This window comes from Anastrepha ludens, chromosome 3 (assembly GCF_028408465.1).
Source record: "Anastrepha ludens isolate Willacy chromosome 3, idAnaLude1.1, whole genome shotgun sequence".
In the NCBI taxonomy this organism is placed as follows: domain Eukaryota; kingdom Metazoa; phylum Arthropoda; class Insecta; order Diptera; family Tephritidae; genus Anastrepha; species Anastrepha ludens.
Window position 1 is genome coordinate 26,438,867 of NC_071499.1, and position 21,412 is coordinate 26,460,278.

General features: G+C 40.6%; 1 protein-coding gene across 1 annotated transcript in view; it reads left to right on the forward strand.

Annotated features, from left to right (window-relative positions):
- The window catches only part of LOC128857233 (segmentation protein Runt), a 113,820-nt gene that overhangs the window by 41,033 nt on the left and 51,375 nt on the right, over positions 1 to 21,412 (forward strand). The window lies entirely within an intron of this gene.

Genomic DNA, 21,412 nt, shown 5'->3' on the forward strand with positions numbered 1-21,412 from the left:
AGGCTCAGCTATTTAAAAGAGCCACTTCGAACGTGAGATATTTCGCATCTCTGCAATACTGAACAGATTTTTAAAATATATTTCGCGTTTTGCGAGAAGGATACGCCTACTTAGCAGCTATTTAGCGCTACTCTATATTCCGCCATTTCTAGACATTAGTGGTACATTCAACAATGTGTTCAGGGAAGCCATTCTAAGAGGCTTAGATACAACAAATACAGAACTGCTGTTTAGTCATGGATAAGAACCTTTTAGGTTGTAGAATCGTACTTGCGGAACGGAACGAAGCTAAACTCACTAAACTAGCATGTGACGGTATGCCACAAGGTGACATTCTCTCTGGCTACTCGCAGCTAATGAGCTATTAACGAAATTCGAAGGCATCTAAACTAATAGCATATGCAGATGGCATATCCATGGTAGTGACAGGCAAATGCCTAGACACCATTAGAGACATAATGAATAACACACTGGCAACAGTGCATCAATGGGCAACACAGGCATTCCTGGGAATAACGTTGACAAAACGGACATGATAATTTTTACTAAAAAGTGCAAGATCCCAAAAAACAAAAAAAACAAATAGGACTGACTCTTAAAGACAACGCAAAGTACCTTGGAGTAATTTTGGATGGCAAACTATCATGGAAGCACAATATATTGGAGAGGAAGAAAAAGGCCAGTAACGCACTATACGCATGTAAAAAGAATACTGGGAGTTACATGGGGTCTATCTCCTTCAATAATGTATTGGTGCTACTCAGCTGTAGTACAACCAATATTACTCTATGGTGCTCTAGTGATAGAGATTTCGAGCAACAATAGAAGAAGAGAGGTGAAAACGAGGTATGAAACCTAGCCTCAATACGCTTAACATATTTACCGACGGCTCGAAAATTATGTCCAGCGCAGAGCTGGACATCAGGCGGCCAATTAAGCTGCTATTTTTCAAGAAGTCTTTGCGGTAGGAAAGACTGCAGAAATAGCACTAGGACACCGAGCAACTCCAACATAAATATATGCGTTGACAGTCAAGCAGCGATAAAGGCAATCAACTCATATGAAATTCCATCTAAAAACGTTCTAAAAATCAGGAAGCCATATAGAGTCTGGCCGCAGACCGGCGGCTGCACATCTACTTATATGTAGTTGGGTACCTGGACATAGGGGCATTGTAGGAAATGAGATTACAATGACATTGCTGCGGACATGAAAGGACGGATAGACATGAGGTGGCACAAGCTATCCGCCTGCAGAACCGCGAAAATCATGTGTACACAGAGTGTAGATAAATACGTCCGATTCGTACTAGCTCTGTCTAGAAAAGAAAACAGAACTATCTTAGGTATGCTGACAGGCCACAATTTGTTAGTGGCGCACGCATACAAGATAGGAATTGCAAACAACGATAGCTGCAGATTTTGTAATGAACTAGAAGAGAGGGAAACTCTGGAATACCTTCTAAGTTCTTGCCCTGCATTAGCTAGAACCCGAATGAAATGCTTAGGAGCTCTACACTATGAGAAGTTAGAATACCTCTCGGGGATAGAGCTCCAAAGTTTACTTAGATTCGCAAAAGACGCAGGCTTATACAAAGAAACCGACTGCAAAGAAACGTAAGGGTCTAGCTCCATCTGGTAACAGTAAGGATCAATAGGTCTATGTAATGGCTTTCAGCCAGGTCAACCCAACCGTAACCTATACTCCGCCTCTCTGTAGCTCTAAGTTTGAATGTTGCTGGTTACGCTTCTATTCGACGGACTGTAAATATAGTGTGTTTGGTTAAAGTGTTTAATAGCCTTCAGTTAAGATATTTTCCAAGTAATATTTCTTGCCTGGAAGCTGAAGTTAGTGTGAGGAAAAATTATAATCTTATTAAATCTAACTTTGCCACAAATTTCTCGAATGGTGTAGTTTTTGGGCCGTAAAGTTAAAATTTAAAATTTTTATCAAATTCGCTAATATTTATGCATTTGCGGCATTTTCGTACTTTTTCACGCTTACTCAAATAATAACAAAAAAATGTCATGAATTAAGTGACACAAAGACAAAATGTCAGCCTAGCACATCCCATTAAAGTCCAACTATAATTGACTGCTATGCAAGTGTCCGAATTTCAGTGTTCGCTGCGGTACACACATATATAGGTACATGTGTGTATGTACGGATGTGTGCTTAATTTCCAAGCTGTGTTCTAATTCCAAATGTGTATCGTAAGCATTTACGAGGCTTTCGCTTATTAATGCGCCATAATCTGTGCTGCTCTATGGAAATGACGTTGTAATATCAACACAACACATACATATGCACCTTATGTACTTTTACATATGCAAGCATACGTCTAAGTATGCATGCATGCAAGTATTTAAGTACCCCTGCTAGGGTACTACATTTCCTGTGGTGTCCGACGACCTACTTGCGTACATACATTCTGTCGAAAAAATACGGGGAATTGTTCATTTAAAAAGCGCGCGTTACACATCTCTAAGTGCCTACATTTTTTTTACTGGAATGTTGGTACAACTGTCCTCTATAGTGTCGCAGAGTTTAAGCGAGATCTGTCCATTAACTTGATTTTGGCATTTAATTATATCAGTTAACCACAGGTAGGCACTGCGATTTTCACTATGGATAAAAATATCGATATCTTTCGATCGATATTGTCAACGGGGTTTCGTTTGCCGAATCGTTGAAAATGTTGCACAAAGACTAAGGCGAGAATGCTTTATCAAAACCACGGGTAAAACTCGACAAATACCATCAAACAACCACCGTATTCACCGGAGTTATCCCCCTGTGACTATCTTCTTTTGCTGAAGAAGAAGATCTATTCAAACGCGTTTAAAAGGTGCTTTGTTTACTGGACTTATTGTTGGCCGTATGTCTTTGAATGTAGCCTATTTTGAAGGTGAAATTTTGATGAATGAACAATTATTTTGCGTTTTATTGAACAATTCCTGGTACTTTTTGAGCAGAATATCTACTTTAGGTAGGATAGTCAAAATATGTACTTGTATTTATACTGTAGTTTATTGAGCCAGTTTCGAATCAGCGCAACACTAGTTCCTTGGGGAATGGTACCGATCAGCATTGCCCTTTTGGTTATTTATTTTTCCTCAGAGGCATTTTTTTTTTGTGGGCAGTTTTTGTGTTCCTAAGATTGCTACTTTTTGGTGAATCTTCATAAAAATGTCAATCAGTCTGAAATTTGTTCTGCCGTCGTTTCATAGATGGCAGAACACGTTGCTAACACCAATTTCCCTCAGGAACGCTCTTTGTCATCAAACACGGGTACTTATTGAAACACCCTCGTACATGAATTGTAGTTCGAATTGCCCCTACATCCACCTCATTCATCAGATTTGGCTCCCAGCGACTACTGGCTGTTCGCAGACCTAAAAAGAATGCTCACCGGTAAGAAATTTCGCTCGAAAAAAGAGGTTATCGCTGAAACTGAGGCCTATTTTGAGGCAAAATATAAATCGTTCTACAAAAGTGGTATTGAAATGTTGGAGTGGCGTTGGAATGGTTGCGTTGTTCTTGATGGAAATTACGTTGATGAAGAAAGTTAGTTTTGAAAAAAAAAAGTGTTTTCTTTGTTAGGTTTGAAACTTTTCAGTCCACGTATTACTTTGCTCTTATAATTTATTCATTTTAAGTTGAACTTCTTAGATCTAATTACCTTAATTTAGCCGACCTCACAAGAGGACTTGCAGATCATAATCGGCACGGTACACTAGACAGGGCTAGTTTACTGGCTTTACTTTGCCACGGCGACCCGTTTCACCACCTGGACAAAGGAAGTCAAACTGCAACTTAAGGTAAAATTCGATGACACATCAATTCAGACTGTTAACAACCCAAAATCTTGGGAGTTGCCTTCGACAGTTTGCTCTCCTTCTCAGCGCATACAACTGCAATTGCCACTAAAGTCCAAAACCGCAAAAAGTTCATCAAATTGTTTGAGCCTGAGCCGGCTTCCAAGTACGTCAGGAGGCACCTTCTCAATTACGCGGACAAGATCCAGAACAAATCAGACCGACAATTACTGGAACGGAGAGTATTTAGACAGACGCTAAATGATTCATTGAGAGACACTTACCACCTTCCTAAATTCCTGACTCCCGAATGCCGTCATCGGAGTCCAACCACCACCCATTGCAGACGAAGAGCTCTAACTTCCCTGAGAGTCGTTCTGGATACTGTAGCAGGTTAAACTTCTACCTATCCAGAATTGACCCCGACATACTAAACATATGCCCGGCATGCGAAGGCACCCCGCACGACAGTAACCACCTTTTCGCTTGCCCCATCAAACACACTCATCTAACACCCCTCTTCCACTGGACCCAACCTGTCCAATCAGCGCTGAGCTAGACGAAGACGACCGGGAATTGCATTGCACTGACTGGGAAAAGTTACTGCGACAACAACAACAACATAATTGGCTTCCTGGAAGTCTTAACCTTGATTTTGAGTCACTTATTGAGTCTTTTTATTTGTCAAATGAACCATCCTTTTAATTTTAGTTCTTAGGCTTTTGTTATGTATCCCTGTAAATCTAGTCTGGTTTCAACAAAGAAATAAAGTAAGGGCATGAAACGCATGGCAGCGACCAGTTGTATGGGATACTTGTCACTCCTATTTACTGCAGGGTAGCCCCGCACACTTATCCACTCGCACATACGCTCGCCTGTGTTGACACAGGATCATGTCGGTCCAGTTATTGCTTTCACCGTCCGTCCTTGCACACTCGCACACATATTGTTGTTGTATTATTATATTGTGTACCTACAAATATATTTTATATGTACAACGTCAGTCCATGTGTGTGTGTTGTGTATGTCTCTAATCTGGCGCATTATATCCTTGCGCTGCCTTCTTTGCCCCTTTCGATGTGTGCGTTTCCTTGTAGCTGATTGGCGCCTGAGGCTCTTGTGTAAATATGTGCAAATGCATAGCTGCTGTTTGAAAATGCTCGCTTATTAATTACTTGTCTTAGGATATTTGGCTAAGAACAAAGTCGCATTAATTAATTTCAGCTTAAAGGCTGCTATTGTCACAGTGGCTGTGTGTTTTCATTTAAGCCATAAAACATTTTTCAATAAGAAAGTGGCAGCTTGAAACCCACACAAGCAAGTGTAGGTAGGTGTTGGTATGTAGTAATAAATGTGAGGGGCTGCATGAAGTGTGCAGAGAAATGCTTTAGTTTGAGACCATAAATTATGTGTGCAATATTTGGTTAATATATTTAGTATATATTGCATACTGCAAGGCGCTCAGGCGTCGGAAAAATCAGCAATTGCTTGAGGCGCATCCGCGCTGCTAAAATAATTGAATCAATTGGCGGAGAAGTTTGAAAACGGGTGTGCAAGAAAAATATCGTTGCTTTTATGGCAAAATCAAGCACTGGGGCGCTGCTTTCGAGGGACGTGGGTAAGACAGAAGACAGCTGGGTATGGAGGGCACTGAACGTTAGCTGCGCGACATTTGGTGTAATAAATGTGCTCGCTATGCATCCGCCAACTGTTGTCTGTTGCGCACACCATGACCCGCGTTTTGGAAAGTCTCGCCGAAAGGAGATCCCTAAAGAGAATGCTTCCACATGCACATAGTTACCAATGTGTATGTATGTGTCTGCTTGTACACATTTTCTGGTGCATTGTGTGCGGGTTCATATATTACTAGGGGACATTCTTTTGCAAAGCGAACGGCTGCCACGTTTTTGATTTGAAAATCTACGATTTTTCGTTTTTTGCTTTTGTCTTCGAAAATAGACGAATAAAATTTTTCAGAATTTTTTTTCCAAAAATTCATAACTTTTAGCTTGAAACTTCTTGTCACTCTGGATAAATTTACTTTTTCCAAATAATAATAGGGGGTCTTTCATAAGACGCCACTTTCTGTTGTATTAAAATGAAATATGTTAAGCTAGTAGTCTGGCCAAATACTCATTTTTTATAGATATTTTTTTGGAATTTTTTCTTTAAGAAAATAAAATGCGATCGTTGTGAGGTTATAGTATGTTATTATTGACATCAAATGGTATACAAAAACATTTTTGTTTTTTGTTTTTGAAATATTTTTTTGTAGTAGGGTGGCACCAAAGTAAGCGTCTTAAAACAAAGATAGGTGGCTTGTCAACAGGATTTTGGCTCTTCAGGACATCTGAAACGAAAAAGTTAAACTGATTATTATTTTGTAGGCTTGTCATTCTGGCAAAAAAACAAAATTCTAAAAAATATTTATAAAAATGAGTTTTGACCAGACTACTACCTTAAATTTAATTTCCTTCAGGATTCACTATTTTTATTGAAAACACGGCTATTAACAAATAAATTTGAAAAATTACATCATTTAAATGTCCACCATGAGCACCAGGTGTTCAAGTAAAGTCTACTAAACAGTCGATTAGTGAATATCTAATTGTGGACGATTTCGCTTCATGTTTACTATTCTCCGCAGAACGTCCTGAATAAATCCACGCCAACTCTCTTTACCACCTGGACGAAGGAGCTCAAACTACAGCTAAGGTTCAAAGTCGATGACACACCCAGTAAACAACACCAAAATTTTTGGAGTTACCTTCGATAGTTTGCTCTCCTTTTCTGCGCACACAACAGCAAGTTTCCTGGGCCTACTGTTAGACGGGCTAGGCAAAGACGGCCGGGAATTACATTGCACTGACAGTGTTTAGTAAGCTACTACAACAAAAAAAAAAAAACAACAGAACGTCTAGTTTTTAGTCCGCCGGCCCTTTTTCTATTCTTGACAGAACCAGTTTCTTGAATTTTTTCACCAACTTTTGAATGGTCGACTCATTCGGACGATTATTTCCACCAAAAAACCTGGAATTTTTGCCCTTGAAGCTCGGCCATTTACATAATAAGGTTCAATAATTTTAACGCATTATTCTGTCGGGTCAAACTGTGGACAAATACTGGACAAATGTCAAAGGATGTCATAAAAAAGTACCGTCTAAGAATTATGCAGTATTGACATCTGACTATTTTTCTCAATGACCAAAAAAAAAAAAAACAAAAATTAAATTAACGGGAAGTACAACAGCAATACTTTTTTTCTGCATCGTGTTGGAAATAGCCGTGTGCACTCAGGTAGTAGTCTACGTCCGTGCTTTCTTGTGAGCCACTCATCGATGCACATAAGGAGTTTGTACGAGTATGTTCAGCGTCTGTTTTGAGACAGCTCCCAACGCTTCTGCCAACGTTCAATTGTCAGCGCTCGTTTTGAGGTTTTTCGATTCGATGTAGGCCGCGCTCCCTGCGTGCTGTGAAGTCGGCTCATTTCCCCTGCCAGCAGTTCCAACGGAAGCTTTTCTGCAATGCCACAGATTGCATCGTCCGACACGGTTCTATATGCGCACCCTACTCGCAACGCGCTTCGCCTGTGTGTTTATGTGACATCCTGCAAGATACCCTTTTTGGCCGCTGCCCAGATAGGTACCACATTCAAGATGATAGAATCAACAAGCGTTGACAGTACACACCTTTGATTGCCTTGGAGCCCTCCTATGGTAGGGAGAATTCGTGTTAAAGCACCATCGACTCTTGCCGCTTTGGAACTGGCATTAATCAAATGCTCTCTGAAACGTATCTTTACGTCAGTCCAGACGCCAAGGTCACCTATTCTAATATTAACGGACTTTTGCCCAGCTCCGCTTGTCAAAACTGCTTCAGTTTTTTGAACTGCTACTACTAATGTCGCTTGGTTGAGCCAACGTTGAACTCGTTCTGCAGCGTCGTTGCATTTTTCTTCTAGTTTGTCTAGTTCTTTGTCTACCACAACTAGGGCGGTATCATCAGCATAATCCACTAATACAGCACTATTGGGGAACTTTAACTTCAGGACTGCATCGTACATTGTGTTCCATAGGGTTGGTCCCAGGTCTCACCATAGCAATACTAAAGACTCGCTAAGAGTGAGGGTAATTGCTTATTGTTCTGTCATATGAATTTTCGAAAATTGAAATTAAAAATCTGGAAATTCTCAAAATTTCGTTCTTAAAGTGAAAAAAGAAAAATTCTTAAATATATACCTATAATTTTTGTTATGAATTTTCGAAAATGAAATTTGAAACTAAAAATCTGAAAACCTTATGATTTTGTTCTCTATTCTTTAAAATAAAAATAATAATTCTTGAATATATAAAGGGTGGTTAAATTTTAAGAGCCGATGTTGAATGTGAACCACACCTAAACGTCATTTTTTCTCTACATTTCATTTGACATTATTCAATTTCAGATTAATTCAATTTGAACCATGGAAAGATACACAATCGAGCAACGCTTTAAAGTTATTCAGGCTTATTATGCAAACGGGCGTTCAAATGCATATCGCGCTCTACGCGATTTTTTCTGTCAATTTAATAGTCCAAATGTGCGAACAATCGGAAAAATTGTGCAAAAGTTTGAGCAAACCGGGTCTGTAGGAGATGTGAAAACACCAGTGCATGCTCGTACAGCTCGTATTGCAGAAAATATTGCTGCTGCTCGCGATAGTGTGGTTGAAGAACCGTCCACCTCAACTCGTCGTCGTGCCTAACAAGTGCACCTCTCACGCTCGACGTTGATGAACATTATGCATAAAGACTTGCATTTATACGCTTAACTGGTGCAATTGACTCAAGAACTAAAGCCTCTTGACCATTTCAAGCGCCGTCAATAGTCAGAATGGAGGCAAGAAACGGCAACAGTGAATGACCAATTTTCGAAGAAAATCATCTTCAGTGATGAGGCACATTTTCACCTCAGTGGATTCGTCAATAAGCAGAATTGTCGCATTTGTGCGAATGATAATCCAAGGGGGATTGCCGAAAAACCAATGCACCCACAAAGAGTGACTGTTTGGTGCGGTTTATGGGCCGGCGGCATCATTGGGCCTTATCAAGATCATGTGATTTGACACCGTTGGACTTCTTTCTTTGGGGTTATTTGAAAGAAAAGGTGTACGTCGATAAGCCAGCAACAATTCAAGAGCTAAAGGATAAGATAATTCGGCACATTAACGGCACAGAACCTTAATTATGCCTCAGCGTCATCGAAAATTTGGACCGTCGGATGGAGGTGTGCCGCCGGGGCCGCGGCGGCCATTTGACCGATATTTTGTTCCATACGTACAATAATTGAAACATAGCAGAATTATCATAATAAAGAGAAATGACAATAATTTCGTAAAAAAATTGTCTTTTATTCAAAATCAACACCGGCTCTTGAAACTTAACCACCCTTTATAATTTTTATTATGAATTTTGGAAACCAATCTTGAAATTAAAAATATGGAAATTCTCAAAGTTTAGTTTTCTAGTTCCTAAAATGAACAAAAAAAAAACTTGAATAAATATAATTTTTTTTCCAGAGTTGCGAATTTTCGAAAATGATTTTGATGCTTTCCATTCCACGTATTTTTTTGTTCGCCCGAAAAAAAATTTTTTCAAGGGTTATCGGCAATTTTGTTTTTCGGCTCAAACTCGATTTTTTTTAATTATATAAGAAAAAATTTGTTTTAAACGCCCATAACTTAGTCAAATATGAACCGATTTTAACAATTTTGTGTTCAAAGTGATCGTAATTACTTACACGAGCGACTTCATGTAGAAACAATTGCAAAAAAGTAGTTGAAAATTTTTTATTTAGCAAAAAAGAAAAAAAAATTAGATTTTTTCGAAATTCAATATTTCAAAAGGAGTATTTTTGTTTTTTTATAACTTTTTTTAAATCAAGAGGACACATCAAACTTCAATTGAGCTGAATGCCCCAGTAGCTAAAATGAGTTGTTTTTGAGTAATGAATTTTTGAGTAAAAAACCTGTTTCGCACTTTTTGTTTTTTGCAAAATAAAAAATTTTCAACTACTTTTTTGCAACTGTTTCTACATGAAATCGCTCGTGTAAGTAATGACGATCATTTTGAATCCAAAATTATTAAAATCGGTTCATTTTTGACTAAGTTATGAGCATTTAAAAAAAAAAATTTTATATTATTAAAAAAAAAAATCGAGTTTGAGCCGAAAAACAAAATTGCCGATAACTCTTGAAAAAATTTTTTTTCGGGCGAACAAAAAAATACGTGTCTCATTATTTTGACCAGAGAGCAGCATATTTAAGTTTCATCGAAATCGAAGAACATGACCCAAATAGCCCGGTTGAATTGAAATGGAAAGCATCATTTTGAAATTAATAATCCGGAAATTCTCGTAATTTTGTGCTCTTCTCTCTAGAATGAAAAGAAAAGTTCTCGTATGTATATAAGTTTTTTCCGGTATATCCCCATTAAAAAATGTCCAGCCAAATCAGAAATATGTGGAACAATTTTTACTCAAATGTGTTCAGTTTTTAAAGGAATGCCCCATACATTCGCTGTACATAAATGTGTGGACTTAAACACGAATATGAATTCATTTTCTGCTTTGGGAATTATAAATTTTCTTTGCTCTTCGTCCTCGACTATGTTTATGAATTATTTGTCGCCATTTCTTGTTCCTTTTTTTGCTCTTTTATTCTTTGTTTATATATTTTTTGCTTTAGCTACCTTTGTGTAGCAGCATTAGCAAACGCGCTCTGCCATATTTCCATGTCTGCCTCATTCACGTCGGCGGGGAATGGTTTAATAATCATAAATCGTAACCCGTTTTTGGTGAATGCGCAACTTTTAGCTTCCGCTTCGCCCAGTTAACGGGTTAAAATGTTTGCCTTGAAATGTTTAATGGCAACGAATCTTAAATATGATTTGTGAGTTGGGATATGAGTTGTTTAAAGAGTTTCGGTGGCTAAATCTGGCATATTGATGAAAAAAAAAAATGAAACAAAATTTAAAAAGATATAACAATAATTTACAGTTATGTTTTATTTAAGAGTTGAAGAAAGAATCTTCACATCTTATTAATTTAAGTGTTAAAGTATGAATGTATCTATTTAGGCTAGTTACTAAGTACAAAACGCGATCAAATAGGATTTTTTGTATTGCCAAGCTAATTTCCCCTGGAAGGTTATTTTTTGTGTACAAGTTGCATAAATTTAGAAAAGAGGCTAAGAGTCTGGATAAACTGGGGGTCAAAACCGACCTTATCAAGTTTATTTACAGAATGATGGCGGCAAAATGAGGTGCCGTTTATTTTCGCTGGCAGGTGGGTTGGATCACGCCGCAAGGCGGTGTTCTATCAGCATTTCTCTGGGTTGTCGTTGTCAATAACTTGCTGGGGAAGCCACTGAGAAGGGGCTGCAAAAAAATGACGTAAGCATACAAAAAAATAAGGAACTGCAGAATGATTGTTTATGTGGATGGTGTGGCATTTTTAGAGACAAGTTTCCAGATACTCTGCAAGAGTTGATGCAGGGATATCTGAACGTAGTTGGTAGCTGAGGAGCAATTTGCCGCCTATCGTGGAATCCTCTCCAGACAGAGCTCGTCTTATTTACGAGGAAATATAAAATACACAAAACTCAACTCCCTTCAATAGGTGCCCTCTGATAAGGTGAAACATTTGGTCTAATCCTTGACTGAAGACTAACGTGGAAGCTCAAAATTTACGAAAGAATAAGGAAGGCAACAGTCACCTTGTCTTAAGTATTGAGTTATATTTTGGCTTCATTATGCTGTTATAAAGCCAATTCTGACGTATAGAGTCTTTGGCTGGTAGCACTCACTGGAGTGGATGATATCGGTGATGAAACTGGGGAGAGTTCAAAGGGCTCCTCTCATTGGAATCAGTGGAGCACTTCGAACTACTTCTACTCTAGCGCTAAATGGAATATTCAATGGGGTACCCGTAGGCATCGCAGGCAAAACTGCCGCTGCATGTATGACAATCAGACTGAGAAGCTCGGGCTATAGGCTTGACTTCACTTACGGACACTCAAGTATCCTTGGACACTTTGGCTTCATCACCTTGGCGACGGATCAATGTACATCCTCGCTTAGTCCAAGAGGAACATTCACCACTCACATTTCTTTAAGAGAAGAGGGAGTGGGGGGCAGCATTTGAAGACAGGACCTGATGAACCTGTTCATGTACGGCTCGAAGTTGGACGGAAAGTATATTCTGAGTATTCGAGTGCATTCGGAGGATTATTCTGCGAGAAGCTCCCCATTGAACTTCAGGTTACCAGATCACTGCAGTGTGTTTTAAGCAAAGGTAGCCCACGCAGAAACTCTGGGCTCGATGATGGTGCACTCGAAACTGATTGGGGTGTGCCCGACTTCACTTTCGATCGCAGCCGAATACTTTGATATAAGGCTTATCTGGGTACCTGGTTACAGCGACATTGTAGGAAACTGCGAGGCTTATGAGCTGGCTAGTAAGGGAAACTGTGAGGTAGTTCCTGCTCCTGAAATGGTGGGTTTCGTGTCAACTCAGTGAGCGCTGACAAGTACACAAACTTGTAAGGTTGCGTAATCTTTCGGCTCATGAGCAGATCGGAGGCGATCGAGGAATCTTTTGAGGTTAACAAAATCTCAGCACTCGAATTTCGTGGGTGCCCTTACAGAGCACTATCCACGAGGTATGCATGCTCGGCATTACTTCGAGTCTTGCGTCAACTGTATTGTGGATGAGGTGGAATCATCTCAGCACCTTCTTTTTAGCTGCCCTGTTTTCGCAGGGCTAAGCCTAAAGCATCTTGGCTTCATTTCTTTGTTACCCCTGCGAAAACTGCGGGTTTAAATATCACACATGTGGTGAATTTCATCAGCAGCTTGAGTCGATTAATACAAATGTAATTACTCATCGTTGGTCGGAGTCCTCCAATCCAAAGCCCATCCTTCCTTTTATCCACTCTTTGGTTCTTTTCTCTCTGTTTTCCCAAGAATTTGGATTCTTTGTCCAACTGAGTCCGCGCGCGTGCAGCCATTTATGCTAACACCCTTTGTTGTGTGCTTGGCCGAGCTCATCCTCCAATTTGTGGTATTGTTATAGTAGACCTTGATATTAAAAAACCTGATGAACTCCATCTGTAGCATGAAACGGTTGACATGACAACAACTCAGCCAACGACTCCAATCCTGTATATACTATATACGCGTCACCTCTTACCAATGATCCATACCGCTGTGCTGCGTGTAGCAGAAGTCTCCGGTTGAAATACCATTTCCGTTTGCTTTGCAATTCTGTAAATGTTTCCTACTTTTTGATTTTCGTAGTAACTGCGCCGGTCGCTTCATCTTAGAAACACCAAGTGAGTCTCAGTTCTTCTCGATTTGATTTTCCTACGCCGAGAATGCTATTCTCTTTCTTTGCCACGGTAGCCCATTGACTACTTTCCGAGCTGAGACCTGGCATGCGCGTGCATTCATACCACAGGGCTCGAGTCACAAGCGCTGCATCTTTATTTGTGGCACTATGCCCATCGTTTCATTGTCTTTGAAATTCGCTATCACCACAGGCAATATTCCATAAATCGTAGAATCTTTTTTTCTCACCTTTAAAGTGCCGCCTGGTAGAATGCTGCTATCAGCCGAGCTTCTGTGTCATGCAATGATATGGGTTTGATATAGAACTTTCGATAAATGACTTTAGAAGTGTGGTATTTGCCCGTCTAGGGATACTTTCCTCACAAAATTCTTATTTTTCATTATTTGCGGAGATAATTTTTTCTGATGCCTTTTTTTATTGCAAATTAGCTCGGAAGAAAGAAACTCATTCGTTTTGGATCACTACTCCAGGGTGACGTATGGCCGTCCTTTCCAAGATAACCAAATGCTCGAAATCACGTCTCATCATTAATGCTATGAAATTTTTTATGATTCAAAAGAAGTTCGTTTTCCTAAAAGTTGTATTTCGCTATGAATTCACAGTCTTACGCCTCTTAAAAAATCCACCTTATTATTGCAAATGGAATTTCATGGACATTAACTGCGTTAATTTTGTATTTTTCGATACAAACCTCTTTAGAGTTTACGCATATAACCTCTAAATTTTCGATTTGGTTGCTTTTCCTGCATTCCCCGCTACTGCGACGCCCATTCGTGTGGCGCTCACTCGCTTTGTGGCCACTCGCTCATTCCAAGCCAACGGCAAGAAATGAGCTGGTGCGACTGCCTGTCAAAACTGTCAAATACAATGGCAGGCGTCAAGCGTAGGAGTACAGCTCAAACAACAACAACAGCAACAACAAAAGAAGGTTGTCAACAGCAACGCTACTAAATTTGAACTCTTCGTCAACGACCTGTACCATGAGAAAATTATTTTTGAGTTATGGTGCCGCAGCATGCAACAACACGAATATTATGATGAGGGGGCAAGGTCGAGCGACGCATTCGGTTACTTAGCTGGCTTTGCTGATTTCAAAGTGTTGAAAATTTGAAACTGCTTTGTGTTATGCGTAGCAACTTTTTACCAGCTCATTTTTCTATTACAGCTTACCGGCGACAGGCGATGGGCGGCAGGGGACAGGGCACAGTCGCTCAGCAGCACTCACCAAAAAGCTAACTTTCTTCGATGCTACTGCTCGTATTTGTATATTTAATGTGTCATTTTGTTGTCAGCCTCAGACTTGTTTAATGTCAAATTACATGAGCTACCCACTAAAATAAACAACAACAGCAGCAATAAGAAGAAGAATACCTCAGTTGCTGCTGTGGAATCAAGTTGGTGAGAAAAACAATGCGTTGCAAATTGCCTGCCAAGTATCAGCCCTTCCTCGCACCATCTTGCCTATGGGATAACTAGAAGAGAATAGTAGAGGAAGGGGGCGCTGCTAGCACTCCAATGCGGGCAACATTCATTTTCATTTTAGCAAAAGCTTCGCGTTCATCGCCAACGTTTAAACTTTGTTTTAAAAGTCTTAAATGGAAATAATTATTTTTGTTTTTGTTGATGCCAAAGCATTGTTGTTGTTGTGGTTGTTGTTGTTGTTGCGGCTGTTACCATTTGACTGTTGTTGGCACTTTAATTGTTGTTGTCGCCTTAGCAAAGTGGTGATAATTTGCGCTTTGTTGAAACGAATGTCTGCGAATCCGAGTAGGTTGAGGCGCGCCATCTACGAGTATTTCTATGCCATTCTTCACTGGTTTATCTGTATGTATTCGCATTACATTTACTGCTGTATGTTCGTCCAAATTCACATAGCTTTTACGCATTTTGCTACACTTTTCTTCTTCCTTCATCTGCCTTACTTCTGCTCCTTCTACAGGATGTAGATTTTCAGTCTTATTAGCGAAAGTTCTTTGCCGCCTTTTGGGCGCTATGGCCAGCTTGTTGCTCATTTACCTCGCAAGCATTCATTTGTGTGACTTCTTTGCCGTACCTTGTTAACGCTTTAATGCCCCGGCTTAAAGATGGCGTCAGATTTATTTGGTGTAGTGCTTGTCAAAGCACCCCAGCATATCGTCTTTTTGCTTCTCTTTCCTCCACTACCTCCACGTCGCTTGTTACCAACTCCTTGACGTCGACAGTTATCTTTAGTGTTGCATAATTAAAAAAGTTTCATTTCATTTCAGTTTTGGTGTTGTTCTTGTCGGTCGGTTTCTTGCTTCGTTTATGTTCATTTGTTCTACGCTGGTGGTTCTGGGTTTCTTTGTTCAGTTACTTCGGTGTCTGTTTGGTTTCCTTGTCTTTGCTCAATGTCGCGCTTAATGTGTGTACTTTAGGGTTCGTTTAATTTAATATTATTACTTCAGAGAAGCTCGTCAAATGTGGTTGGGAAGCTGCTGAAATTCTGCTTGAGAGTTACGTGCTAAGCTACGAGATTTTGTAGTTTTCACTACTTTTGGATGAAGGCTTATTTGTCCTACATTGTTGTATGTCTCGATCACGGGTAGAATGAGAACTTGCGGCATTGTAGTTCCTCATTGAAGAGGCGACTCTTTACATTTTTAAACAAGCAGCAGAAGACTTGAAAAGTTGCAGCTATGATTAAGTGACTCGAGTTTCCTTGATACCAAGTTTCGCAAAAGAATGCTAAGGCAGATTTCTGGGTTGAAAAAGTGCTGGATTTCTGACCCTGATAGCAAGGTTTTCAACAGGTATTCCATTTCGAAGAAAAACGACTACCACATTCGGGTTCCAGATGCGCACACTACTACACACATGGTGCAGAGATGGGTAGCGAACAGCATGCGTCTTGAGTTCCAAATTTTCCTTTGTCACCTCAGTCGTCCCTCAGTAAAGGTAGTTCTCATCTGAGGCTTTGTAAGTGTTTTCATTGGGGAGGATTTATAAGTGACGGATCCCAAACCCAGCGCACAACCAGCTATCCTGGAATGCTTCGCCTTTTCACGTTAGCTCACTCCCGAACGGGTGTTCGGAAGCTACCCATAGAATACGTGGGCTAATCTCGGACGTTATGAGCTGCTTGAACCATATGCAGAAGAATCGTCCTGGCCACTCCCAAGTGAATGGCGGTCAGTAAGTTTCCCCACTTGCGTGGACTTCTACACATGGAACCATCCCCCCACATACAATCCAACGTAGAATCTCTCTTGCCAACAAGTGCTACTTTGCACGAAGTAGGCAACTGAGCACTAAAGTCCTCTCTCGACGAACAAAACTGACACTCTACAAGGCTCTCATCATTCCCGCCCTAACGTATGGCGCAGTAGCTTGGACGATGACAACATCGGAGTGTTTGAGAGAAAGATTCTGCGTAAGATTTTTGGACCGTTGCACATTGGCAACGGCGAATATCGCAGGCGATGGAATGACGAGCTGTATGAGCTTTACGACGACATAGACATAGCCCAGCGAATAAAGATCTAGCGTTGGCTGGGTCATGTCGTCCGAATGGATACAAACGCGCCTGCTTTGAAAGTATTCGATGCGGTACCAGCTGGTGGTAGCAGAGGAAGGGGAAGGCCTCCTTTGCGCTGGAAAGATCAGGTGGATAAGGACTTGGCTTCACTAGTTGTGTCCAATTGGCGCCGGTTAGCACGAGAAAGAAACGACTGGCGCGCTTTGTTAAACTCGGCCAAAATCGGGTAAGCGGTTATCGTGCCAATTGAGAAGAAGACCTCAATCGTCCCAAAATGCTTTCCGCGAAATGCTAGACTCGAAGGATTGACATTGCCTGTCGAGGGCACTAATTTGGTGTACATGCACAGAGATTCGATCCTACGCACTTTTGAATGATAGTCACGCACAAGCTAATTCGGCTACGTTGGCCGCTATTATTTGCTATGTGTTAATTTTTTACCTTACTTTTTCAGACAATTAGTACTACAGGCTTTGGAAAACTTAGTCATGAAGCACTACGAAATTGAACTAGAAGCCCCTTCCGAGGTTTAAGGCACATGTTTTTTAACTCAAAGGAAGAGAAACCATCTACAGTCAGCCTAGGCTAAAGAACTACCTCAGGCTATCGCCGAAAGGTACACTAAGAATTCTCAAGTGCTTAGCCACCAGATCCAGACCTTTGCAAAGAAAGTGTTCAACATATTCTTTCTCTGCTGGATACCCACAACTGCTGCAATGGGTGTTTGTACGCAAGTCTAGGCTTCTCCGCATGAGTTCCGATCACCCAGTGGCCGGTGATCAGTGTTGAGAGTTTGGAAAATGATTGAACCGGGCGATCCACAGCATTTAAGGCGCCTAGCTTATATCGTACTGTGTCCAAAGTGTTTCTGCGATAGCACACGCTAAGATAGAACACCAGCTGTCTTTCGATAGCTCAGATGTGGACAACAGAAAGCGGTTCTGTCGAGCCTTCCCCAGATGAGAGAAATGTTTCCTGCACGTTCAAGACTTTTGATTTTCTTCTTAGAGGAGTTGTCCAGAAGTGAGCTCCACCATAGCCATGCCATGGCCTCGATCGCAGCTTGACTATCGGAAAAGATATTTAGGTCTTCCACGAAACAACGATCCCTTTGCATTTGGCACGACTGCAGGATCGCGAAGACCTCTGCTTGAAAAACACTACTAATTTTCGGCAGTTTAAAGGATACGGAAATATTGGCTGATTTAGAGAAAACCACCCGCTCCCATTCAAGATTCCAGCTTTAATCTGTCGGTGAAAAGAGAGGTTGAGGTGCCCGTGCAGACTCTCCCCTAATACCAATCTAGCCTGTTTGGAAAGATAGTCCTAGCCTAACCTTCAAAACCCAGTTTGTGTATGGGGAGATCTGTACGGAGTGCAGAGAAGGTGCGAGAAATGTGCTGGGAATGGCTTTATTGTGAAGAAAATTCGCAAGAAATGCAATCTCACTAAAAAAAGAGGTCAAATGGTTGGAAAGATCTTTCGATTTGCTACCGTTGGACTTTCTTCTCTGAGTGATCTTGAAAACTATAGTCTCATCCATTCAGTACGAGAGGATTTCATAATTGAAGTACGAAATCATTCGCCTTAAAAATGATATACAGCCTGAACCATGTAAAAGGTTTTGACAACTTTTGATATGCGCGTCCTGTGTTGGCAAAGGAAACGCTGTGGACATTTAGCGGATTTTGTATTTCATACAAAAATGGCATAGATGAATGATTGATAAAATAAAAATAAATAAAAAATTATTTTGACAATTTTTCTAGTATTTTATTTATAAAACTAATATGCAGTCTTACTGAGTCACCTTGCTTGAGCTGGTGCAAGGTAGTGGTGAAAAATCTACAAATCCGGTCTCTGGCGTTCTTCCTCAAACATTTCGGGACGTTTACATAAAACTCCTTATTTACAGTTTGGCTCTGGAAGGAGTTTGGAGTGCATTACTTACCACAATCAAAAAAATTGTTTTCAGATTGCCACTCTTCTTGATTTTTTGGATTGTTACTCATCTGAGAAGAGCCATTCAGAAGATTATTGACTCGTTTTGATATAATATTCATAGACCCGTGTCTCGTCAGCGGCCCGAAAAATTTTTTGGAAGCAGCTATGCGATGCTGCAGTCACAAACCGAAACGAGGTAAAATATCAACCCCAGTGCGGTCTGCTTTGAACTCTTTGTAGAGCTTCTAGGCTGGTGCTTTCGTCACTCTAGAATCTTTGTAAGCTACCGTTAACTGGAGCTGTTTTTTTAGAAATACAAAACTTTAGACAAGTTTTTTGGTTAATTAATTTCGGTACAGCGAGCAATGACTAGAACAAAATGGCTTTGACAAAATCGCTAGCTCGTTGAGTTTAAATGGGAAATTCTGGTTATTTTACGAACAGAAGTTACAACCTATCTTCCGACATTAGTTTATCAAATTTCATCCACGCATCCGTATAATCTGTATATTGGTTCAACCCTCTTTTCATTGAACCAGATTGCTATGCTTTAGCAGAGCTTCCTCTCTTGCGAAGAAACTAAAAATTTAGCAATGCCTCTTGTTTTTCTATTACCGTGCGACTCTCAGCAGGCATCAACAAGCCGCCTTGTGCATTTTTCCTCAGAAATACCATTTGCCTTTCGAAGGCTGCAGAAAATATTCCTTCGAAGTAAGATAAACCCTACCATACCATAAAGGTCGTTTTGCACTTACAAACTTCCCATCGGCATTCACGCTCTTCCATCGCTATTCAAAGTGCAACCAAGTTAAAGGAGGTTGGCCTCTGGAGGCAATCTCGCAAAGGATTGGTAACATTTTTGAGTAGTTGACATTTTTGGGTCTTTGAACATTGGACAGATTTTTCTATCCGCAAACTAGAGTTTAAGGGTCGTGCCAGGGCAATCTTTCTAAGTAAGCAGGATTGGAATGAGGGGAAAATCTGTACCCAGACTTGCATCTCTGTCTTTTCTGACGGCTCCAAAATGGAATCAAGAGTCGAAGCAGAAGTTTTCTCTAAATCAGCCAATTTATTCTTAAAACTGCCGAATACTACTAATGTTTTTCAGTCAGAAGTCTTTACGACTCTGCAGGCATACAAAATGCTTAGAGAAAGTAGGAGCGAGGGAGATACTAACATTTTTTTCCGATAGTCAAGCTGCGATCAAGGCTCTGACGATGCCATGGTGCAGATCCAAACAAGGCAACTCCATAAGATGGAGATCAAATTTCTTGGGCAATGTTTCTCTGATCTGGTTTCCAGGACATAAAAACATAGAGGGACGTGAAATTGCTGTTTAAATTGTCAGGAGCGGATCGACTGAATTGGTTTCCGAGGTCTCCCATCCGGTTATCGGCATCCCCCTGTTAGTTGTTAAAGGGAAATTGCACACCTTATTTCTTAGGAAAGCACAGATCAGATGGAGCTTCATTTCTTTGTGCGGTATTTCGAATGCCCTTGGCCCCAGTATAAAAAACGCAGGAGGCAGATAGTGCTGGGCCTCCTCGCCATTTAATTTCCAAACTCGTAGTTGTTTTTATTGACCATTGAACCATCGGTATTTCGTGTGATATTTCGAAAATCTGCTGCGCTTTTCGGTCAATCGAGGATTGGCACTCACACAGATGGGTTTGACATTTGATTCACATCGCAGAAGCTCTGCGGACCTCTCAGAGAAGGAGACTATTCAGCATTCTCTCTGTAAATATCCGGGTTTGGTAGCCGGACGAATAAGGTCACTGGGCGCCTCTTTCTTTGACAGCCAGGGGTAGTGCTCCAAGCTAAATCCCATCAACCTCCTTTGATACATCAAGAGCTCTGGTTGGCAGTAGATATCTGCCTGTTGGAGATCTCAAAATGGTATCAAAACGGCGCTTTAGTGCTAGTTGGGCAGTGCCAGTCTGGTACTTCAACTATTACACCTACCTTCCTAAGAGAATCCATAGTTTTGCACAATAAATCAGAGAAGAGGTTCGGCTTAAATATCTGTCAGGAGTATCCTTTACTTTCATTACAACTACATGCACAGTCTTGAATTCATAAAAGTAAGAAAGTGCTGTGAATAAGTAATTTTAAAGCAGCAGTAAATTCAGTTTTCTTCTTAGTTAATCAGAACTCTCACTATACGCAGCAAAACATGAACTCTCTCCATTGTAGATGGCGGCTTGCATAAATGACAAGCCATCCAGACATATCGAATTTTGAAGCAAAACAATATGTGAGTCAAATTCCCACAACGCGCCCAGAAAATCACCGCATGGGAAGTGTTGAGGGGACGGTAGTGATGAAGGCGGCTGGCAACGAGCTGGATGGATGAAGTACAGTTTATGAATTTTTCAGATTCATATCTGTGAGGGCAATAACACAACGAGATTCTTGTGGACTCTTAAGGGGTGGAGTCACAAGTTCAAATGCAACTGTCTTAAATCTATAGCCGTGCAAATGTTTTCAGATAAGTATGGATGTATGTATGTGTGTATGTAGCTGTGTAATATGCGGAGCAGCGTTTGTGTGAGTGCTTCTGCATTGTTGCGCGTGAATATTCGTAAGTTGGTGTGCGTGTGAGCTCGGCTGTGAATTCCTTAGTCACACTTCAGCATTTCCGGCATTGCAATTGGAGTCGCAATGTGGAGTTGTTGATGGCGTGCGGCAATAAAACTGTGTGTGTGTGTGTAACATACAATACTATTTGCGCTAGTGTTAGTGTGTGCGCGCGCCACAAATTGCC